General features: G+C 35.3%; 1 long non-coding RNA gene across 1 annotated transcript; it reads left to right on the top strand.

The window, feature by feature from the left end:
- Positions 1–12,838: 12,838 nt before the first annotated feature.
- On the top strand, positions 12,839–14,710 carry LOC128032526 (uncharacterized). The gene is made up of 2 exons (XR_008188863.1): positions 12,839–13,013; positions 14,521–14,710. It is a non-coding gene; the product is annotated as an uncharacterized LOC128032526 (long non-coding RNA).
- The last annotated feature ends 2,528 nt before the right edge of the window (positions 14,711–17,238 follow it).

Here is a 17,238-nt window from a genome sequence, read left to right as displayed (position 1 = left end):
AACGGGGCTAGGCTCAAGGTAAGGATAAAAGAGAAGTGAATTTTTAGGTTCAGTAATCTTAACCTTAGCTTTGCCTTGGATCAATTTTAGGTACACCTCTCCAACTAATGGGTTCTTTACCCCCTCAAACTTAATTTTGAAGCACATGCCCAATATTTCTTAATACTTTGAGCTATTTATTTTGTTCTTTTTGCTTGACATTTGAATAGAGCTCTCTTTCTCTCTCTCTATTTTTCAAACACCTCTGAACATATTAATAACATGTACATCTATTTGAATTTTTCCTCGATCTTTACTCACCATGACAAGTATAGTTAAGATAGGTGCAAAAATAAGATAAGCTTTAAAAAAAAGATGGTAAATGGCTTATTATGTAGGTAAACATCAAAAATAGGCTTGAAGGCTAAAATTAAGGTTTCAAAGGTCACATTTATATGGTAGGCTCGAAATGATCAAATGATCCAAAGAAAATGGGCCTAAATCATGTTTAGATTCTTATGCCTCCTAGGATTTTTCCTCAAGAAAGTTACTAAGTCAATTCTAAGGATTAAACCTTCATGCATGTCTATTTCAAAAGAAGTTCAATTTTCATGGCAAAAGGCTACATACGACCTAAGAACATACAAGCATTCCATAACTCAAGATAACATAAAAAAAACTCACATAAAATCAGAAATCATACTTGCATTTGAGCTAACTTATGAATTTTTTTCCTCAAGAAAGTTTATTTTATTTCAACATACTTATGTGTAATCATTGAAACATACTTAAGAAAAAAATTTAAAATTGATGCTAACTGCTATTCTAAATAAATTTCATGTTAATATTGCCCTGCCCCCACCTTAAAAAGAAACAAAGTCCTGATTGTGTAAGCAAAGTAATGAATGAGAATTAAACACCAGTTAGGATAGCAAGAAAGAGAGGTGAGTCATAAAGAGTGCTTAAGTACTAAGTCTTTCTCAACAATCCAATCCTAGACATGTTCATTCATATTACCACACTACTTAGTTTTTTTTATTAGAGTAGAGGCATTGAACTTTATTTTATTCATGCCTGCAATTTTATTGTGTGAAAACAACTAACTGCGAAAGTAAATAACTAAAAATACTAAGAAAAAGAAATTTCCTCCTTTTTAATTCAAATTCTTGTCTAAGTCTTTCTCCTTTCCCTTCTTGGTCACACTTGATCCCATAAGCTCTTCTTGCCATGTCTCGAAGATATGATATGGGAATTCAGGAACAAAAGTGTTAGAGATATTCTTAAAAGTATTTTGAATTGCATATCTCCAATAGGCCTGTTGTTGGTTATGCATGAATTTCCACATATCCATCATAGTTGAAAATTCTGATTTCTTCATAGTATTTGAAGTAGGCATTGGCATGGTCAACTCAGGATTAAAACTCAACTTTATTGGTTTAGCAACATTAGGTTCCACCATCGGTTCAGGGTTGTTTGGTTCCTCTTCAGATTCTACTTCATCTCTCTCCCCAACTGAGTCAGATTTCAGTTTAGATTTATTAGACAAGTCATCAGTTTCTAGTTTGGTTGGTTCACTCAGTTCAATTGGGTTTAACTCATGGACATTCTCCACTAACCTTTCAAGATCATGGGCTATGATGCAACATTGAACATACTAGCCCTTCAAGTTTGCTTTTGATTTAACTTGGGCCCTTAAGCAAAGTGAAGTAATCAATGATGGAAAGTAGACACTTTCTACCTTCTTTCTGGCACAATCGTAGATTTCCTTGAGAATAATTTTCCCAACATTGATAGACCTTTCTGTCATAATTGCATGCAACAAAAGAATTCGTTCCATTGAGATGGTGGAACTATGTGAGATAGGCATGAAGTTATATTGAACAAAGTAGAACCGTACCTTAGCCATCAGTTTTAAATATTCCTTTTGGCAAGAATGACTACCATACTTTCTTATAATCTATTGGGATCCCGGATTTGCAGCAACATTAAGCACTTGTTGAAGAAAATCCCAATTTATATTTGTCATCATGGCAAAGTACTCATCTTCTTCAACATCAGGCAGATTAAATAAATCATTAATTGGCTTAGAAGTAAGGGTTACCTTATTTTTGTGAACAAGAACTTCAGTAGCATCTGGCACGATTTAGCATAGAATTCTCAAACTAACTCTTCTTTAGGTAGTGATCGCGCATCACAGAAATAGTTCCAATTGAGGGCATTAATTATTTTTCGAATTGGCAGGGGCACCACCAACTTGTCATTGCTCTCCAAATTGAAACCTTTTTCCTGCATCATAAGTTGACTTTTGAAGATGGAATCAAACATTTCTTTCGCTTCTTCATCTTGAATCACGATCGAATTTTTGATAGAGGTCTTGGAAAATCTAGTTCTTTTGTGAGACATGGTGATTTTTCCCTAAAAATAGGAAGAATTTTGGCAAAAGGAAAGGAAAAGAAATTGGTAATAGATGGTAGCAAGAGGTTTGTGATGGTGATAGGGTTGCAAAAGCAATGAGATTGTGGTGGTGGAAGCCTTGCAGCGACGATAAGATTGTTTTGAAAAGAGTTATGCAGCGGCAATAAGGAGGGTTTTGTGATAAAGGAAGGAAATTGGGGAGATTATTCGAGATTTAAGGCCGATGGCTAAGAGGAAAAAAAATAAGTGGCTAGGGTTTAAGCTAATTGCTTGAATGGTTGTGAAAAATATGGTGGTAAAGAGGGGTTTATATAGTAGTAAATTAGGGAAAGCTTGTAGCAAAAATTTAACTACAAAGGGGGGTTGGGCGGCAAGGTAAGATGGAAAAGAAAGTGGCAGCAACAATAGGTTTTTGGGAACCCTTTGGACAACAATGTGGAGTAAATTTTCTCCTCTTTGTTGTTTCAGGCCTTGAGCCCAAACTGTATTTACAAACTAGACTACTTAAAATGAAATAAACTGATTAGTACTTGGGCCAATTTGATCCCCTTATTAAACATAAACAAGTAAAATTAACATTAAAAACAAGATTAAAATGAAAATAAAAATTTTGAAGTTAATTAGAAAATTTATTCTCAAAATATTACATTAAATTAATTCCCATGAAAGGTTGGAGGGGTCACAAATGGTCCCGCTTAAGTTTCAATCTCCTTAGACATAATTAATTAAATGTACTAATTTAAGAAAAATAATTTCTAATTATTTATTAAAAAGTAAAAACATGAAAAATTAAGTGTCTATTAAATTGAATGAAGTTTCAATTCGTTCAACTTCACCATCCCAATAGTGTTTGAAATGTTGACCATTAACTTTAAACGTACCTCACTGGTTGTCGTACAATTCTACAGCTCCATATGGATAAGTTTTATAGATGGTATAAGGTCCTTTCCATCGGGACTTGAGCTTCTCAAGAAATAACCTTAGCCTCGAATTAAACAACAACACTTTCTGACCTTTTTTGGATTCATGAGGTTGTACACGACTGTCATGAGATCTCTTAGTCTTTTCTTTATACCTCTTGACATTATCGTATGAAAATAACCTCAACTCTTCCAACTTGTCAAGCTATAACATTCTTCTCTCACCGACTTGCTTAATATCCAAATTTAATTGTTTCAAAGCCTAGTGAGCTTTATTTTCTAATTCAAGCGGCAAATGACACACCTTTCAAAATGCTAATCGATAAAGAGTCATTCCTAATGGTGTCTTAATAGCAATTCGATAGGCCCATAGAGCATCATTGAGCCTTCGAGACTAATATTTTCTATTAAGGCACACTAACCTCTCAAGAATACCTTTAATTTCACAATTCACCCTTTCAACTTGCCCATTTGATTATGGGTGATAGGCAGTAGCAATTTTATGTTTCACATCGTACTTGTCAAGCAACCACTTAAGCCATTTATTTACAAAGTGAGATCCTTCATCGCTAGTTATAGCTCTCGGAGTCCAAAACCGTATAAACGCATGCTTATGTAGGAATCACATAACTACCTTAACATCATTTGTTAGGTATGCCTTGACTTCAACGCACTTGGATACATAACCCACAACTACCAAAATATACTTATTCCTGTAAGAAGAAGGAAACGAGCCTAAAAAATCAATTCCCCATACATCAAATAATTCAACCTCTAAAATATTTGTCAAGGGCATCTCGTTCCTCCTTGATATGTTTTTCTTCCTTTGGCATCTATTGCAGTTTTTCACATATGCATATGCATCCTTAAACATTGTTGTCCAAAAGAATCCTGCTTGTAAAATCTTTGTTGTAGTATGAGAACCACCAAAGTGTCCCCCATTAGGAAATGAATGGAAATGGTACAAGATCTCGACAATTTCACTTTCAACTACGCACTTCCTGATTATGTTATTTGCACATTGTTTAAAAAAAAACGGATCATCCCATGAATAATATTGACTATCATGAAGGAATTTCTTCCTTTGTTGGTATGTCATTTCTTGAGGAATTATTCCACATACTAAATAATTTGCAAAATCAGCGAACCAATGTGTTTCATGAATTTGACTTACCTCGGAGATATGGTCATCAGGAAATTTTTCATTAATTGGAACAAGTGAAGGGGTTACCTCATTTTGTTCCAACCTTGATAGATAGTCAGCTACTTGGTTTTCAACACCCTTGATAGTAAAAGTATCCATCGAATTAACCTTGGTTTATCATCTTTCTTCGTGAGCAAGTACTTAATGGCCGCATGGTCAGTAAATACTGTAACTTTAGTACCTATAAGATATGAATGAAACTTTTCAAAAGTAAAAACTACAGCAAAAAGTTCTTTCTCAGTTACCGTGTAATTGAGTTGGGCTCCTGTCAAAGTTCTGCTTGCATAATAGATTGGGTAAAACATTTTGTTTCTTCTTTGACCCATTATAGCTCCAACAGCGAAGTCACTTGCGTCACACATCAATTCAAAAGGAGAGTTCCAATCAGGTGTAACAATTATTGGGGCTAAGATTAAACGATTTTTCAATTCCTCAAAAGCTTTTAAACATGCTTTGTTAAAATAAAAAAAAAACAATACATTTTTATAAAAGCATACACAAAGGTTTAGAAAGTTTTGAAAAATACTTGATAAACCTTCGATAAAAACTGACATGGCCTAAGAAACTACGAACTCCTTTCACACTAACTGGTGGTGGTAATTTTTCAATTACGTCCACCTTCACTTTATGAACTTCGATCTTGTTTTTGGAAAGTTTATGTCCTAAGACAATTCTCTCCTTAACCATAAAATGACATTTCTCCCAATTAAGGACAAGATTCGCCTCCTCACATCTTTTTAGTATCTTAGCCAAATTACACAAACAGACATCATAAGTGTTGCCAAAAACAGAAAAACCATCCATTAAAACTTTGACAAAATTTTCCACCATATAAGTAAAATTTGCCATCATAGATCGCTGAAATGTGGCAGGTGCATTACATAAGCTGAAAGGCATTCACCTAAAAGAAAATGTACCGTACGGGCATGTAAAAATGGTTTTATGTTGGTATTCTAGGGCTACAAGTATTTGGTTGTATCCTAAATATCCATCTAAAAAGCAGTAAAATTTGTTACCTACCAATCGATCTAACATCTGATCCATGAAAGGCAACGAAAAATGATCCTTTCGAGTGCCTTTGTTCAACTTTTTGTAGTCAATACAAATTCTCCAACCCGTGACAGTTCTCGTCAGGATTAACTCATTATGTTCATTCTCGACAATCGTGATTCCACCTTTCTTTAGTACACATTGTACTGGACTTACCCATGAACTATCTAAGATGGGGTAGATAATTCCTGCATCTAACCATTTGATCACTTCCTTCCGCACTACCACTTTCATGATAGGATTAAGTCTCCTTTGCCCATTGATTCTAGCTCGCTCACCTTTCTCTAAAATAATCTTGTGCATACAGAAGGGAGGGCTTATACCTCGAATCTCAGCTATGGTCCAACCAATTGCCTTTTTAAATTTCTTCAAAACAACAATCAGTTGCTCCTTTTGGTTTCTGTTAATTCTGTTGAAACAATCACAGTCAAGGTAGAACAGTTGCCTAAATAAACTTATTTTAAATGGGATGGAAGTACCTTAAGTTCGAGTTAAGGTGGTTCATTGATTGACAAATTTGGTTGTGTAAATTCCCAAACTTTCAATTCTAGTGGTTCAAACCATGCTGGTTGAACATAATCCCTCGGATTGGCTTCCATCAAAGCCATGTTTTTATTACATTTTTCATTTTCCAATGACTTAGACCTTAAAGTGTTCTCCAATGGGTCTTCAAAATTGTTCTCATATTCTATAGAAACTAAGGTTTTTAGCTTCTCCATTACTGAACATTCCTCCATCGAATCAAGAAATTTCATAGCTTTAAGAACATTCCTGAACTCTCATCGTGAGTTCTATTTGCACGTCTATCAATATTCTTCCCGGAAAGGTCTCCCAATGATGATCAACACTTTCTTATCTACTTCAAAATCTAAGACAATAAAATCAGCAGGAAAAATGAATTTATCAACTCTTACCAAAACATCATCGATCTTTCCCTCGGGATATGCTAAAAATTGATATGTTACTTGAAGTGCCACTGTAGTGGCTCTTACTTCACCTATTCCCAACAGTTTGTAAATATATTTGGGTACCAAGGTGATGCTTGCTCCTAAATCTTACAAAGCTTTACTGCAATAAGATTCTCTTATATTACAGGGTATAGTAAAGCTTCTAGGGTCTTTCAGTTTTGATGGTAGATTGTTCTGTGAGAATGCACTACACTCCTTTGTTAAGGCTCCCTTCTCATACTCACTAAGTCTTTTCTTCTTGGATAGAATATCCTTCATAAACTTCACATAATTGAGCATTTGCTCTAAAGCCTCCACTAACGAGACGTTGATGTGAAGTTGCTTTAAACCATCCAAGAACTTCTTGAATTACACCTCTTGTTTCTACTTATGCTGTTGGAGTCTTTGAGGTTATGGAGGTGATGAAACTTTAGGTTGAATCAGACAACTTTTTAATGTGTGTTGAACAACAGCAATTGGGTAACTTTGAAAAATCACCATAAATGGTGGAAAATGAATGGGAAGCTGAATAATATATGAAATTGAAGTTGAATGTATCTATTCTCATATCAAAATTCTAAAATTTTTATGGTGAAATGGTATATGAGTCTAGTTTCAGGAAAATTTACGGAACTCAATTTGGAGCCCTGTAGCTCCAGATAAAAATAAATTAGCGACTATGACGCAGAAAAACAGCTTGCTGAAATTGCCTAAACAATAAAATTATTCATGAATAAGTTTATATTTTGGTGTAGTTATGGGAGTAATTACTTATTTATCATGTGTTTACTTACTAAGCTATATGCTTACTCGATTTTATTTTTCTCTTGATTATAGTGACTTCCAACAACTCGGAAATTGGAACGAAGTCAGACAATCATCTACACTATCCTTCACATTTGGGGTATTTTACTACTAGTGTTCCGAAATTTTATGGCATGTATAGACAATTTATGTAATGTGGGATCATCATGTAAATATATGTTATGGTTCCCTTTTAAATGTAGTGTTTATTAATAGTTAAACTGTATGTGTGTTTATACAAATGAAATTGGTTGGTATATTGGAATGTGTTCTAAATTTGCAGGAGGTTTAAGCAAAAATAAGTAGGAATGCTGTCGAAATTTTTTAAAAATTTAGTAATACATCATACTCTGTTCCGGTAAGGAATACGGGTAAGGGGTGTTACATTTTAGTGGTATCAGAGCTACGGTTTAGTCGATTCTCGGACCAATAAAATACGTGTGGAAGTCAGTCTATACATGCCATAAAATTATTGTGATAGTGTGATGATTTCTGACAATTTAAAATTTTGTTTTATATAGTAAATGGATCCTGATCGAGGTGTGGCAGATGATGTTGAAAGTAACGCGTCGGCTCTCGCGCAAGTGACCGCGCAGGAAGAGAGTAGACATGAGACACATGGACAGGATGAGGCTCGGGAAGCCTTCCTCCGGATGATGAGTGATTGGTATACAGAATATGTCCGTGTAAATCCGAATGTTCCTCCTCCTCCACCCTCTCCTATTCCTCAACCGGTCCCCGTAGCTCCACGGAGTGCCGAATTGGTGAGATCAAGTAAGCCACCTGTTGATAGAATTCGAAAGCATGGGGCTGAAGATTTCAGGGCCAATGTTGATGACGATCCGGAAAAAGTCGAGTTTTGGCTTGAAAATACTATTCGGGTATTTGATGAATTATCTTGCACCCCTGAAGAATGTTTGAAATGTGCTGTGTCTTTATTGAAGGATTCAGCATACCGTTGGTGGAAAACATTGATATCGGTGGTTCCAAAAGAAAGAGTTACTTGGGACTTCTTTCAGGAAGAATTTAGAAAGAAATACGTAAGCCAGCGATTTATTGATCAAAAGCGCAAAGAGTTTCTCGGGTTGAAACAGGGCGAATGTCCGTAGCGAGAATATGAACGGAGTTTGTTCGACTTAGTAAATATGCCCAGAATGTGTGCCTACGGAGGCTATTATGTGTAAAAGATTTGAAGAGGGCTAAATGAAGACATCGATTGCATGTTGGGATTTTAGAGTTAAAAGAATTTGTGGTGTTAGTTGATCGGCCTGTAAAAGTCAAGAACCGAGTAGAAAAGAGAAGGGCGAGATGGAATCTCGAGATGTAAGGAAGAGGACAATGGGCGAACATTTCAATATCATCCGAAGAAGTTTAAAGGATGGATCCACGACCAACCGGTTCGGTTGGGTATTCACGCAGAGACCGAGGGAGGTCGATTCGAGCTACAACTCGAGCTACCTCTGTAGCAAGTGTGGGCAATGTAGGAAACACCCGGCCTGAATGTCAACAGTGTGGCATGCGACATATTGGTGAGTGTTGGGGATTTAAACGAGCTTGTTTCAGGTGTGGTTCCCAAGAGCATTATGTAAGAGATTGCCCTGAGAGAAGAGAGGAAGAAAATTTGCCAAGAGCTGGATCGGGTGATATTGTTAGTAGAGGGAGACCGCCGAGAAATGTGGGAAGCAAAGTCAGTGGTAAAAGTGTGATGAAAGATGCAGCTGGAGGATCAGAAATTAGAGCGCCTGCCAGGACTTATGCCATACGTGCTCGAGAAGATGCCTCATCCCCCGATGTGATTACTGGTACATTTTCTCTTCATGATATTGATGTTATTGCTTTGATTGATCCCGACTCTACTCATTCATATGTATGCATGAAATTGGTATCTAGTAAGAAATTGCCTGTTGAAAACACTGAATATGTAGTTAAAGTATCAAATCCTTTAGGCAAATATGTCTTAGTTGATAAGATTTGCAAGAATTGTCCCCTGATGATTCAAGGTCACTGTTTCCTGGCTAATTTGATGTTGTTACCATTTGATGAGTTCGATGTTATTTTGGGGATGGATTGGTTGATACTGCATGATGCCAAGGTGAATTGTAGACAGAAAATTCTTGAATTAAAGTGTGAAAATGGTGAAATTCTCCGGATTGAAACAGAGGAGCCGAATAAGTTGCCTATGGTGATTTCGCACATGTCTGCTCAGAAATACTTGAGAAAGGGATGTGAAGTTTATCTTGCTTATATGTTGAATACTGATATAACTGGGTCAAAGCTTGAATCAGTGCCGGTAGTCTGTGAATTTCCAGATGTATTTCCAGAGGAATTGCCTGGGTTACCTCCGATTAGAGAAGTTGAGTTTTCTATTGATCATTACACTGCATCGCACCGATTTCTATTGCACCGTGTCGGATGGCTCGATGAGTTGAAGGAATTAAAAGCTCGCCACAAGAGTTGACAGATAAAGGATTTGTGAGACCGAGTTTTCTCCTTGGGGTGCTCTGTGTTATTTGTGAAAAGAAGGACGGCTCTATGAGACTTTGTATTGACTATCGTCACTCAATAAGGTGACCATAAAGAACAAGTATCCTTTGCCGAGAATTGATGATTTGTTTGATCAATTAAAAGGGCAAAGTGTTCTCCAAGATCGATCCGAGGTCCGGTTACTATCGGTTGAGAGTTAAAGAGTCGATGTGTCGAAACCGCCTTTAGAACGAGGTATGGACACTATGAATTTCTGTAATGCCTTTTGGGTTGACTAATGCTCCACTATTTTTATGGACTTGATGAACCGAATTTTTCTAGATTACTTAGACAAGTTCGTGGTGGTGTTCATAGATGATATTTTAATCTATTCTCGGGATGAATCGGAACATGCGTAACATTTGAGAACCGTGTTGCGATTCGAGAGAAAAGAAATTGTATGCTAAATTCAGCAAAAGTGAGTTTTGGCTTCGTGAGGTTGGATTCTTGGGACATATAGTTTCAAGTGAAGGTATTCGGGTTGATCCAAGCAAAATTTCAGCAATTGTTGATTGGGAGCCACCAAAGAATGTGACTGAAGTTAGAAGCTTTCGGGCTTAGTGGGTATTACAGACGGTTTGTCAAGGATTCTCGATGATTGCTTCTCCTATGACTAAGTTCTGCAGAAGAATGTCAAGTTTGAATGGACCGATAAATGTCAACGAGTTTTGAAAAGTTGAAGGCATTATTGATGAGGCGCCAGTGTTGGTGCAACTTTGAGTCCGGAAGGAGTTTGTAATTTATGATGATGCATCGTTGAATGGCCTTGGGTGTGTGTTAATGCAAGAGGGCAAAGTAATAGCTTATGCTTCGAGACAGTTGAAACCGCATGAGAAGAATTATCCGACGATGATTTAGAATTGGCGCCATTGTTTTTGCTTTAAAATTTGGCGTCATTATTTGTATGGTGAAAAGTGTCGAATCTTCACTGATCATAAGAGTTTGAAATATTTGATGAGTCAAAAAGACTTGAATTTGCGGCAACGAAGATGGCTCGAGCTAATCAAAGACTATGAGCTAGTGATTGATTATCACCCCGGGAAAGCTAATGTGGTTGCTGATGCCTTGAGTAGAAAATCTTTATTTGCTTTGAGAGCTATGGGTACGATGTTAACTTTATCTGATGATGGCTCAATATTGGTTGGAGAGCTAGACCGTTATTTCTTCAGCAAATTCGGGAATCTCAAAAGAATGACAGTAAATTGCAAGCCAAGAGAGCTCAGTGTGAAGCAGGTGTTGACTCAGATTTTCAAATTGGTTCAGATGATTGCCTGATGTTCAGGGATAGAACATGTGTACCGAGAAATGATGAGCTAATTCGGACTATTTTAGGTGAGGCACACAGTGGTGATTTATCAGTCCATCCGGGTAGTGTGAAAATGTACAATGATTTGAAGAAGTTGTATTGGTGGCCGGGCATGAAAAAGGATATCTCGGAATTTGTAACAAAGTGTTTAATCTGTCAACAAGTGAAGGCTGAGCATCAAGTGCCATCGGGTTTACTTCAACCGATAACGATTCCAGAATGGAAGTGGGACAGTATCACGATGGATTTCGTGACAGATTGCCTTTAACACCGTAAAAGAAAGATTTATTTGGGTAATTGTGGACAGATTGACAAAGTCACCCATTTTATTCGATACGCATTGATTATTCACTTGACAAAGTTGGCGGAATTATATGTTGTTTGAAATAGTGAGATTACATGGGGTGCCTAAATCTATTATATCGGATAGAGATCCGAGATTTACTTGAGGTTTTGGATAAAGTTACAGGAAGCTTTGGGTACGAAATTGAATTTCAATCTCGCATTTCATCCATAAACCGACGGGTAATCGAAAGGGTGATTCAAGTTCTTGAAGACATGCTCCGGTGTTGTATTTTAGAAATGAAGGACAGTTGGGAGAAATATCTACCATTGGTTGAATTTGCTTATAATAATAGTTATCGATCAAGTATACAAATGGCACCGTATGAAGCATTATATGGGCGTAAATGTAGAACCCTTTATATTGGACCTGAACTCGGTGAGAATCGGATTCATGGAGTCGACACGGTGAAAGAAATCAAGAAAAGGTGAAAATAATCCGTGATTGCCTAAAAGTCGCCTCGGATCGGCAAAAGTCGTATGCGGATTTAAAGAGAAAAGAAATTGAGTTTCAAGTGGGTGATAAAGTGTTCTTGAAAGTATCCCCATGGAAGAAGATTCGAGATTTGGTCGTAAAGGCAAACTAAGTCCACGCTTTATTGGACCATATGAAGTTACCGAGAGAGTTGGCCTCAGTAGCATATCGGTTAGCTTTACCGCCAGAGTTGGAAAAGATACATAATGTATTTCATGTGTCGATGTTGCGACGTTATCGTTCGGATCCTTCACATATAGTTTCTCCTACAGAGATTGAGGTTCGACCAGATATGACTTATGAGGAAGAACCCATAAAGATTTTGGCTCGGGAGGTCAAATAGTTAAGAAATAAAAGTGTAGCCTTAGTGAAAGTGTTGTGGCAAAAACATGGAATGGAAGAGGCTACGTGGGAACCGGAGGAAATTATGAGGAAACAGACCCAAACCTCTTTTTCCGGTAAGATTTTGGGGACGAAAATCCCTAAGGGGGGGAGAGTTGTAACAGCCCGATTCTGGGCCTAGTCGGAATAGTGGTTTCGGGACCACAAATCCGACGAGGGAAAATATGGTTATTATTATATTTTTATGGTCTACAATTTCACGGAAAATTTTTGTAAAAATTTCGTTCGAAAATTTCGACGTTTGGGCACTCAATTTAGTCAAAAGGACTAAATTGTAAATAGTGCAAAAGTTGAGTTCTACATCTTAGAGGTGTCTAATTGTTATGAAATTTTAAATTGGAGGTCTTTATGTGGTAATTAGACCATTAGTTAGTTGATGGACAAAAATAGACATAAGAAATGGGTGAAATAGATTTTTTTAAATGGGGGCATTTTAGTCATTTGGTTATTAAATAGAATTAAATGGGAAAAAGATGGCAAAATATGCTCATCTTCTTCATGGTGAACGAAATCAGCAAGGGGGAAGCCATATTTAGGGTTTTTAAGCTTTCAAGCTCCATAATCAAGAAAGACGTGAAGAGTATATCAAACGGGGAAAAGAAAAGATAGTGGAGTAAAGTGCAAAATTACGATATTTTGCACCGAGGTAAGTAAACACGTGACTTAATGTATTATTTTGATATTATTTGATATATGTTGAGATTTATTTGGAATTAAAATAAATGTTTGGCAATATCCTAAAAATGTTGTTAAATTGGGAAAGGTGATAAAGGGTTGCAATATATGGTTTATGGGTTGAACACTCGGAATAAGCCGGAGTATGTTGTATATAAAAGGGGTTGCTGTGTGCTGATTCCCCGATTCATGGGTGGTGCTATGTGCGTGATCCACCATATCTTTGAAATGTGAAAGGGGGTTGCTATGTGCTGATTCCCCCGAGGGGTTGTTAAGTGCTGATTCCCCGATTTCATTGGTGGTGCTAAGTGCGACATCCACCATATCTTTGAAATGAAAAGGGGGTTACTATGTGCTGATTCCCCCGATGGGTTGCTAAGTGCTGATTCCCCGATTTCATTGGTGGTGCTAAGTGCGATATCCACCATATCTTTGAAATGAAAAGGGGTTGCTATGTCTTGATTCCCAGGGGTTGCTAAGTCTTGATTCCCGATTTCATTGGTGGTGCTAAGTGCGATATCCACCATATCTTTGAAATGAAAAGGGGTTGCTATGTCTGATTCCCAGGGGTTGCTAAGTGCTGATTCCCCGATTCAGTGGTGGTGCTAAGTGCGGGATCCACCAATAACGGTTAACATTCCGAGTGTTCAACGAAAAAGTGTGGAAGGTGAAAATTGCCATATGGTGGAAAATTTTATGGGGTAAATATTGAGTTGAATACTGAATCGACCCATGTATGAGATGGGAGAAAATATCAAAAAGCATAAAGGAACGATTTAATTATAAACTGTGTTGAACAACAGCAATTGGGTAACTTTGAAAAATCACCATAAATGGTGGAAAATGAATGGGAAGCTGAATAATATATGAAATTGAAGTTGAATGTATCTATTCTCATATGAAAGAAATAGAATAAGCAAAAGAGTTGTATTTTTGGAGATATCTGAATTTTACTGAAACAGGGCTGGATTGATTTCGAGATCCCCTGTTCTAACTTTGGAAAATTACCAAAAATTGTAAAAAAATAATTATGGCATGAAATTTATATCCCTGGAATCCTTATTGAGTCTATTTTTATTAGAAACAAGCGAAACCATTTTTCAAATTTTGTACAGAGAGTTAAGTGAATTTTAGTGAGGAAGGGTCAGAACCGTTGGGCAGTGAAACAGGGGAAGGTTTAATGAATAAAATGTACTAATTGGCTGAGTCAAAAATTCTAAAATTTTTATGGTGAAATGGTATATGAGTCTAGTTTCAGGGAAAATTTACGGAACTCAATTTGGAGCCCTGTAGCTCCAGATAAAAATAAATTAGCAACTATGACACAGAAAAACAGCTTGCTGGAAATTGCCTAAACAATAAAATTATTCATGAATAAGTTTATATTTTGGTGTAGTTATGGGAGTAATTACTTATTTATCATGTGTTTACTTATTAAGCTATATGCTTACTCGATTTTATTTTTCTCTTGATTATAGTGACTTCCAACAACTCGGAAATTGGAACGAAGTCAGACAATCATCTACACTATCCTTCACATTTGGGGTATTTTACTACTAGTGTTCCGAAATTTTATGGCATGTATAGACAATTTATGTAATGTGGGATCATCATGTAAATATATGTTATGGTTCCCTTTTAAATGTAGTGTTTATTAATAGTTAAACTGTATGTGTGTTTATACAAATGAAATTGGTTGGTATATTGGAATGTGTTCTAAATTTGCAGGAGGTTTAAGCAAAAATAAGTAGGAATGCTGTCGAAATTTTTTAAAAATTTAGTAAAACATCATACTCTGTTCCGGTAAGGAATACGGGTAAGGGGTGTTACATGAGATCGGTGTGGTATTTATACTTGAAGTAGGTGGGAGAATCTACTAAAAATAGCAGCAACAATCCCTTGGATTTCTCCCTCCTATGACTGGCCATGATATGTGGAAGAAAAGGTGGTTTGGTTCATGCTTGAATAATGTAAGGGGTGGACGGTTTCTCAAGCAAATCTTGTATTCTGATTTCCAATGTTCTTCCAAGTGTGAGGACCTTCAAATAATTGTCCCAAAATTGATTTATTGGTTGCCCAATTGTGGTTGTCGAATTGGGCCTCTCTTCCTTTGAACTAGACGGTTAATGACCCAACTAGCTTGTAGACTTGACCAACATGTATCATCTTTTTTATTGGGTCAAGGTGGCATCTTGATGACCCACTAAGCTTGGTCTTGTTGTCCAACACATGAGAATAATAGCTAATGTCTATGCAATATTATAATAAATTCAACTCTATGGTCCCACTGCATAAGTAAATTTAACATATTAATAATTAACATGAAATACTTTAATTTTATGCATAAAATCATATAAAAAGGCACAAATTTGCATACTTTATAAATTCATGTCCATTATTAAAATTTAAGCAAAATTCACTTAATTAATTAACAAATACTCAAGATTAATATTTTTAAGTAAAATGTGGTAAAAACTACTAGAAAAATCCTATATAATTTCGAGTTTACACCAAGAAGATTACTTTACAACTTTGGTATATATTGAAAGATATTAATTAAAATCTTGGAAAAGTTACATTATCACATTGGGTTTGTTAATTACTTTCCTAAAAATGTAATGATGATTTATGAATTTACCATTATTAAATGAAATATAATATTAATGTATTTAGTTTTATAATAAACTTAATTCTTAACACATATTTGAAATACATATTTAGTATTAAAATTTAATTGATAATTTTACATTTTTCTTCAAAGCTCCAATGTAACATAATTTATGTTGGATATTTTACTTGAATATAATACATAACTGCTTCAGATTTGATTGAGCTCTTGTGTTATCTATTCCACTTTTAAATAAGTTGTCAATCATTTGCTCATTCTCGAAAATTATTTCAATAAAATTCTTAATCATATACAACAAACCATAATTGAAAGGTAAATCATGCAAAAGATTATGGTCAAATTAGTCTTAGAGCCAAACTTAAACCTTAAATTTTTTTCTTTTGCTTGATTCATAAATACTATAATAAAATTGAATTTTCAATTAATATACTAAAAGAAAAAATAATAGAAAAAATATAGTATGTAAACCATATAATATATATTAAATACACATATAAAAAATAAAAGGGTAAACTACATCTAAGGTCACTAAACTATTAGTAAGTTTACATTTAGGTCATTCAACTTCAAAAAGTTACAAAATAGTCATTAAACTATTCGAAAATTTTCATCTAAGCCACTAAACTATACAAAAGCTTTTTGTTAAGTCACTAGGTTGTTAAGTTTATTTTTAAAGAAGTTCAACTAGCATACTCCAAGCTACGATTCTACGATTAGTACGACAGATCGATTCCCATCGACAAGTAGAAGAACATAACTTAGATATAATTTGATCTGATGATTAATATCTGAGATCGAAGAAAAAAGTTATTCAAATTTTAGTTGCAGATTCGTGACATTCAAAGCTGTTTCATGAAAAGAAACTAACTATAAAAGATAAGGAGGAAAGCTTTTGACTGTTGTAGGTGATACGAACAGAGAAGCCCATACAACAACGATTTTGTATATTTTAAAATTGAGTGACCCAAATATAAACTTACTAATAATTTAGCGACCTTGAATGTAATTTACTCAAAATAAAATTAGAGAAAAAAAACTTAGTTTTGAAGAATCCGTTGTAGAGAAAATCAAGTAGTAGGAAGGAGGCAATAGCTTCATCTCGTTTATATACTAATATAAAATAAGATTAATTTCGTTCGATATTTTTAAATTTCTAATTTACATGAGAAAGTAACATTCTTACCTTTTACCATGGGAATCACAACTGTTTATGAAAAAGTAACTTTCAACAAAAAAATTAGATTCCAATTAAAATAAATAAAATTTGACATACTAAATGTTGAAATCACTACCCAACTAATTAAATTTTCAAAAAAAATACGCTTTCCATCATACCAAAGTTTGCCTAATACCTAATAGTATAGTATACACATATAGATATGAAAAATTTAAAGTATATTTATATAAAAAACCTATATTAGGTACATAATGAAATGAAAAACATGGGTCGTTTGTTGCAGGAAAATAGAAAAGTAAATCTCAATTTAATATGCATGCAACACCACAAGCTATATTTTCATAATAAAATAAACAATTAAAACATCTTTAGAAGATTCCAAAATCAATA

The sequence above is a fragment of the Gossypium raimondii genome, chromosome 9 (assembly GCF_025698545.1).
Source record: "Gossypium raimondii isolate GPD5lz chromosome 9, ASM2569854v1, whole genome shotgun sequence".
NCBI classification, from domain to species: Eukaryota; Viridiplantae; Streptophyta; class Magnoliopsida; order Malvales; family Malvaceae; genus Gossypium; species Gossypium raimondii.
The sequence above is the reverse complement of the archived record's forward strand: the minus strand, read 5'-3'. Positions and strand labels throughout refer to the sequence as shown.